The sequence below is a fragment of the Aegilops tauschii genome, chromosome 3 (genome assembly GCF_002575655.3).
Source record: "Aegilops tauschii subsp. strangulata cultivar AL8/78 chromosome 3, Aet v6.0, whole genome shotgun sequence".
In the NCBI taxonomy this organism is placed as follows: domain Eukaryota; kingdom Viridiplantae; phylum Streptophyta; class Magnoliopsida; order Poales; family Poaceae; genus Aegilops; species Aegilops tauschii.
In genome coordinates, this window is record NC_053037.3 from 123,404,661 (window position 1) to 123,412,708 (window position 8,048).

The window sequence follows — 8,048 nt, forward strand, 5'->3', positions numbered from 1 at the left end:
CTCGGCGATTGCCAGCTCTTCGGTCGTGGGTTGCCGACCGTTGTCGGAGAAGCTTCGTTCGATTTGTGCGGTGATCGCCAGGAGCTAGGCGTGGGCGGCCTCGACATGGTCGTGGGCGGCCTCCATCAGGGCTAAGGCCACCGTTGCGGAACGGACAGCTGCTGTGCCGCTCTCGCCAGTTGCTATCCCCGAGGCAGATGTTGCTGCCGCCACCTGAGAAGCAACATCGGCCGTTTGGGCTGCCTTTGCCGCCCGGTCGCAAATTGCGGCCGCCTCATGCACCTTGTTAGCGCGCGCATGTCGGCTGCGGCCGCGCTCTCGCCTGAGTGGGCCACCGAAGTTGCCCTCACGACGCGGGTCCACGTGCCCATCTTTCACCGGCGACGATTGAACAGTGGAATGATATTTGGGGAGCAAGCTAGTGTGCTTGAGACGCCGGCTATGGACTGTAGCCGACGCACCTTCTCGCGTAAGCCATAGGCTTACTATACGCCGACGGTGCTCCAAGATATTTTCTACTACATCTCACACGGTTGCTGATAATAAACTTTGCGCGATCTACTTGATTTTTCATCTTGATTTGAATTACATAATGGGGTCATAGCGGCAATGGATGGTGTTTGAATTGCTAGACCTTTTATCTGGAGTGAACATGCAACTATATGTGTGTCGTAAAAGAATTGGAATTATTCAGGGTTTGTTTGAACATTTTATACATTAAATTGGTTTTCTAGCCATTTCAGGTGAACAATTCAAATTTGAACTACATGCACATGCTCCAGTGCATATAAATTGGTTTAAAAATCAAATCTGTGTCCTTGGGTGCATGCTTAGGTCCCATGCAAGAAATGGGAATGAATTTCAAACACCAGGGCACCGTTTATTGCCGGCAAAACATTGAGATGCCTGGTTTTTAAATTCTAGTAAATCCGAAACTCGTCTGAAATTCATGAAACTTGGCATGCTATCATGGAGCGGCATCAACATGCCGTGGTACAAATTTTGTCCCATTTGGGGCAGGTTAGGGTATATGCTTCTCACAAACCGGAGCTTCTCACAACAAGCATGATGGTTTTCGGTAGGGAACGTCCCACCTTTGGGGACGAAACGATATCCATTGCCTCTTATTGCTTTCAAATTTTATTCTCGTGTCAACATAGAACAAAAGGAGTGTTGTGTGATTTTTTGTGATTTTTCGGGGTTCGTTTGGACATTTTTATGCATTAACTGAGTTTTCAATGCATTTTATGTGCATAATTCAAATTCGAACTACATGCACATGCTCCAGTGCATATAAATTGGTTGAAAAATCAAATCTGTGTCCTTGGGTGCATGCTTAGGTCCCATGCAAGAAATGGGAATGAATTTCAAACACCGGGGCACCGTTGATTGCCGGCAAAACATTGAGATGCCTGGTTTTTAAATTCTAGTAAATCCAAAACTCGTCTGAAATTCACGAAACTTTGCATGCTATCATGGAGCGGCATCAACATGCCGTGGTACAAATTTTGTCCCATTTGGGGCAGGTTTGGGTATATGCTTCTCACAAACCGGAGCTTCTCACAACAAGCATGATGGTTTTCGGTAGGGAACGTCCCACCTTTGTGCACGAAACGATATCCATTGCCTCTTATTGCTTTCAAATTTTTTCTCGTGTCAACATAGAACAACAGGAGTGTTGTGTGATTTTTTTGTGATTTTTTGGGGTTCGTTTGGACATTTTTATGCATTAACTGAGTTTTCAATGCATTTATGTGCATAATTCAAATTTGAACTACATGCACATGCTCCAGTGCATATAAATTGGTTGAAAAATCAAATATCTGTCCTTGGGTGCATGCTTAGGTCCCATGCAAGAAATGGGAATGAATTTCAAACACCGGGGCACCGGTGATTGCTGGCAAAACATTGAGATGCCTGGTTTTTAAATTCTAGTAAATCCAAAATTCTGTTAACCATTCACATGACGCCACGTGTCTTGGTTTTAATGGCTGTAGGAGGTGCCGTGCAGACAGCTTCTTGACCTTGACTGAATGGGAGGCGTGCGAGCACCGTCCGGTGCGCAGGCTGACCGAGAGGCGTGCAAGATGTCCTTGAGTGCGCAGGCTCACCGGGAAGCGTGCAAGCTGTCCTTGAGTGTGCAGGCTCACTGGGAAGCGAGCCCTTTGACTTCCATGGTTGCCTGCCTTGCTCGCATGCTCTCCATTAATGGCGCCCGAGCCGCAGTTTAATTCACTTTTTAAATATAAAACACTCATCGCAAACGTTTTAGTTAGAACACCCATATGCAAAGTGAGAGCAGCGCAGGATTTGTGCATCCCTTCAACGCAAACGGTTGTTTTGGATGACCCGTGTGGAACCACGTACAAACAATTTGGTAAGATTTGTCAATCCTTGTAACACTGCGATTTGTAAAAATATGAAGCTAAAAATCACTAGCAGTATCTAATTTTTGCAACTCAAATTCAGTAACTAAGCATAGATTTCATTCATAGATTGAGCAGTCGTTCTTAATTTATACAAACAGTTCAACTCGACAGCTGAAACGACCACACTTTTCCCCAATTGTTGCCAACCACGTACTGAAATAGCTAGTTCAACTATATATACTAGCTAAATTTAAGTACGTTGTACAGTTCCACCACATCTATAGTCAGACAAACTGAACAAAATAGCCCCTAAATACTACTACTCCTGCGGAGGGGCTTTGTACTACTTCCGGCTGCCTCTCCTCTGCCGAGAGCGCTCAGTAAGAGGCGGAGGAGGAGGAGCCTACCGACGAGCTGGGCAACCGCAATGCGGTGCCTGCCGCTAATGCAGCTTCAGCGACGCTCGCCTCGAACACCGTCTGCTGCTCCAGACGCCCCCTCTCAAGGCGGTGGTTCTCCTCGTAGATATCCTGATTCCTCGCCTCTAAGGCGGCGTGTGTCGCTGCCACTGTGGCAGTAAGGCTCTTTGCGTGCTCGACGAGGCGCTCCTCCTCCTCCCGCAGGAACTCGCTGTAGCGCGCAAGGTCGCTGTCGCACGTGCGGGCATCCACCTCTGCCTCCCGCCTTCGGGCGGCGGTGGCGGAGCGGGTGATGACCCCAGCGGTCGACGGTGGGCTGGCGGCCACGACGGCCGACGAGGGGGTGGCAGCCACGACCACCCACTACAAAAAAAGACACATCCGTGACATTTTGGGCCGAACGATTTTTTTCTGTCATACTTATGACACTTCTATGACGATAATTGTGACAAAACCCGGTATCATCATAGATGTGGTGGGGTCCTACTTCTATGACAAAAAATCATGACAGAAAATGGGCTTTTCGTCCTGGGCGGGCTGGAGACGCAGTTGCATGACATTCTTTGGGCCGTCCATGACGGAAAAAACCGTGGTAGAAGCGAGGGCGAGGAAAATATTGGGGTGTTCCCTGTTACGGTGGGTGGTCGGGGCCGAGCGGTGCGCGTTTCTCTCGTACACGCACGCACATGGGTGCGAGGCGTTGGGCTCTAACTGAACCCGAGTGAGGCGTTGGGCTCTAACTGAACCCGAGCGATTGCACTGCAGGCTACGCGTTACTGAACCCGAGTGATCGATCGATGGCTGTTAACTGAACCCGATCGAGCGATTCCTTCGCTATTGCTGCTAACGTAAGCCGATCGTTGCTGCCTCTGGATGAACAGTGAGCGTTGCTGGGGGGGTTTGGATGAACAGTTCCCTGTGGGGGTGGATGAACAGGACCCCGTGGTGTTGCCTCTAGATGAATGGTGGGCGTTGCTGGGGGGGCGGGGGGGTTGGATGAACAGTTCCCGGTGGGGGTGGATGAACTGGACCCCGTGGTGTTGCCTCTGGATGAACAGGACCCCGATCGATCGAGCCGGTTGGGGCTGGATGAACAGGACACCGTGGAGGGCTGGATGAACAGGACCACCCCGTGGAGGGCTGGATGAACAGTAGATGGTGGAGGGCTGGATGAACAGTAGCCCGTGGAGGGGTGGTTGAACAGGAGCCCGTGGAGAGGGCTGGTTGAACAGTAGCCGATGGAGTAGCATGCGGTGGAGGCTCGATGAACAGGAGCCCGTGGATGAACAACACAGGTGGAGGCTGGAGGAGGTCGACGGTGGATGAACAGTAGCCCGTGGAGGCTGGAGGGGGTCGACGGTGGAGATGAACAGTATCCCGTGGAGTCCTGTTTTGCGGTATGCCACACCCCTCCCGATGAACAGGACCGCCGTTTCGACCGTAGCGCTCCAACACAAGTACGTTTCCTCCATTTTGCGGTATGCCACACCCCTCCCGATCAACATGACCCCCATTTCGACTGTAGGAGGTCCGTTTCCTCCGTTTTGCGGTACGCCAGACCCCTCCCGATGAACAGGATCCTGTTTCGAACATGGCCGGTCGAACACAAGGCTGTTTCCTCCGTTCTGTGGTATGCTAGGCCTCGTTTCCATCGGCTGTTCGGTCCAAGCCGGTTGGCTCCCACGCGTTCCGTTGCCTCCCGATGAACACGACGCGTTCCGTTGCCTCCCCATGAACAAGACGACGACGTTGTTTCTCCGTTCCGACCCAGGCATGCACACGAGCCCTGGCTGTACGTATGCGCGAGTAGGCGCTCGAGACCCTGCCCGTATGTACGTACGTGGCCGTATTTTGTTTCTTGCACACTGGCCGTTGTACGTACGTGTACATGCTACGTGCGCGCCTCTACTACGACACGTGCGCGCCTCTACATCGACCAGTATGTACGTACACGTTCGCAACCGGAATGACAACGCTACATATGCTTCAACCAGGTAGGTCCCGACTGTCACACACTTCCTTGCCTGCGAAGATATAGCTGGTGGGTCCCAGCAGTCAGGGGGGGCGAATCATTGTTTTTGCCCGGACGCACTTCCTTGCGTGCGAAGATGTAGCTGGTTGGTCGCAGCAGTAAGGGGGAAACATTTTTTTCGCGAAATACGGTGGGCCGTCCGGTGGGTCCCCGCTGTCAGGTGGAGTAATAATTATTTTGCGCGTAATAAGGAGGCACTTCCTTGCTGCGGCCGTGGACCCAGCTGTCAGCCTCTCCACGTACAGTACTCTTCCGATGGAAGTCGTTCCTTGACCATGTTGACCACGTCGCGCCGTGAGCACCAGGGCGGTGGACGACGGCGAGGCCTAGGAAGGGGACAACGCGGAGCCGGGGAAGACGCGGCAGTGGAAGCCCGCGCGGAGAGGAGTACGAGGGTTCACTGGTTCGGCTGCGGTGTGAGGCTGCCGTCGCCGCAGGGCCTGGCCAGTGGTGGGAATAGTAGGGGCGGGGAGGCCTCCGCGGCAGCACAGCCGGCTGCGGGAGGCAGGAGCATGCGGCACGACCATCGCTGCTTTGGGCGGCTGGAGCAAGAAGACCAGAGGTTGAAGAAGCACTACGGCCGTTGGATGGACATCGTACGGTCACTGGAGCTAGAATCGTGCATATTGACTAAGTTGACAAAGCCCTCCGTCCCCGTCAACTTAGTAGGCCCACAAGTCAGCCTGCCACTATACTGGGTCCCAGCTACCAGGGGGAGTATTCATTTTTTTGTGCGTAATAAGCAGGCACTTCCTTGCGTGCGAAGATATAGCTGGTGGGTCCAAGCTGTCAGCGGCGGTAACGTTTTTTCGCGAAATACAGAGGCCCTTTCGGTGGGTCCCAGATGTCAGGTGGAGGAATCATTATTTTACGCGCAATAAGGAGGCATTTCCTTGCATGCGGCCGTGGACCCAGCTGTCAGCCTCTCCACGTACAGTCCACTTCAGATGCATGTCGTTCGTTGACCACGTTGACCAGGCCGCGCCGAGAGCACCAGGCGGTGGACGATGGCGAGGCCTAGGAAGGGAACGGCACGGAGGCAGGGAAGACTCGGCAGTTGTTTCCCACGCGGAGGGGAGTACGACTGTACGAGGGTTTACTGGTTCGTCTGCCGTCACCGGAGAATAACATCAGGTGTGGGTGAGTAGAGGGATGGCTAGGCCAGCGATGGGAGTATGGTGGGGCGGTGAGGCCTGCGCGGCAGCACAGCCGGCCGCGGGGGCAGTCCCGCCGGCGCTTGTTTGAGTGGCTGGAGCAGGAAGAGCAGAGATTGAAGAAGCACGACGGCTGTTCGATGGACATCCAACAGTCACTGCTTGTGCGTCAACCTTTTTTTAGGAAAGCCTCAAATCTGTGGAAAACATCATACAGCCCATCTGCCATTATTTCTAATAATTTACAGCCTATTTGTCAATTCTTAAGGTTTTTTGAGCCCATATTCTTTTTGTTAGCATTACAGCCCATATTGTGGCCACGGTTAAAAAATTATACGAAATTTTGCATATTTCGGTGCGGTCCAAACTGTTTTTAATCCCGAAATTTCGAGTTACATTCAAACTGATTTAAAAAATAAATGTATATCAATATAAAATCCAACAAATTGTCCACGCATAAAAATCAATGCAATTTAAAATCTCGAAATGAAAAAAAAGAAATTTGAAACTAATTGCCGGTTTGATGTGTTTTAAAAATGTACAGCCCATTTCTCATTACTGATAGGCCATTTTCTCGGCCAGCCGAATGAAGCTCTCCTCGTCTTGAAAGATTTGCAGCCCAACAGGCCTGACAAAGCGACCTACTTGGCAAATCACAAAAAAAACTGGGTTGTGGCCGTGGACCCAGCTGCGGCCATGGACCCAGCTGTCGGCCTCTCCATGTACAGTACTCTTCGATGGAAGTCGGTCGTTGACCACATTGACCACGCCACGCCGAGAGCACCAAGGCGGTGGACGACGGCGAGGCCTAGGAAGGGGACGATGACGGTGTCCTGGACTAGGGGGTACTCACCACGTCATCTCCCGGTGAGTTGATTGGGCCGAGGACCCCTGTGGCCGTATACTCATGGGCCAGTTCGGACAGCCCATGCCGCATACAAGGAGGATTCTACAAGACTTGGCGCCCAAGACAAGGGCTCCTCTAAACCCTAGGCCTACGGTGCATATATAAACCGAGGCCAGGCTAGTCAATAGACAATCTCATATTCATTACTAAAATCTCGTGGTAGATACATGTACTCTGTACTACACCCATATGAATACAATCAAAAGCAGCATGTAGGGTATTATCTCATCAAGACAGCCCGAAGCTGGGTAAAACCTCGTGTCCATGTTACCATCGCTCCAAGATGCCTAGCTTAGGACCCCTACTACGAGATACGCCGGATATTGAACTGACATTGGTGCTTTCATTGAGAGCCTGCTGGCGGTCGCCACGGGGCGATGGGAATTCGGATCGTCTCCGGCGCGATCTACGCATCGGAGCCGAGCTTTATGGTCGATGTCGGCATCTTTTGTCGCTGGCTCGACTGGTCACCTTGGCTTAACCAAGGACTGTGCCCTACCTCCAATCATCATGTTCGGACGAGGGCCTTCATCAACATCAACTCCGATCTCTATCATGGTCATGGAGGAATCATCCTTGGAGCTCGGGGGCTCAATGTCAACATTGCCGTCGGGCGATCGTGCTATTTTTCCGGCCAGCAAACTTGTATCCGCTGCCACCACCTCCTCGAGCATCGCTTTGACGATTCCTTCGGTGGAATTGTGCGGAATTAAGTCTACAATAACCATGCAAAATTTCATCGAGTTCTGATGGAGGAATCTCCAGCAATCTACGATATACCGGAGCCCTATCAAATCTGGATGGGAATCTGGACGAGTTTAGGGTGTGGTCTCTAGAGCCAAGCTTGGAGGTCCTTTGGAAGATCCAACCGTTCATCTTCTGCGGAATTCCCATATGTACCACCCCTCAAAATTTCAGCTCGATCCGACCGTCCAAACTCCGGGAACCTTCCGATGAGTGGACCAATTTTCAGATCTGTTTTCTGCGCAAATACGAATCCGACCCGAGTTCATGTTTCTTCATGAACGTGATATTGGACAACCTTTTTAAAGGAATTTTTCTTCTAAGGTATTGTATGTTGTTTTTAACACATGCCAATAAATTTTTTAGCCTTCTCTGAGGTTCTCTTCAACATCACGCTGGTGTCAAACCAGTCCGGTAACATTG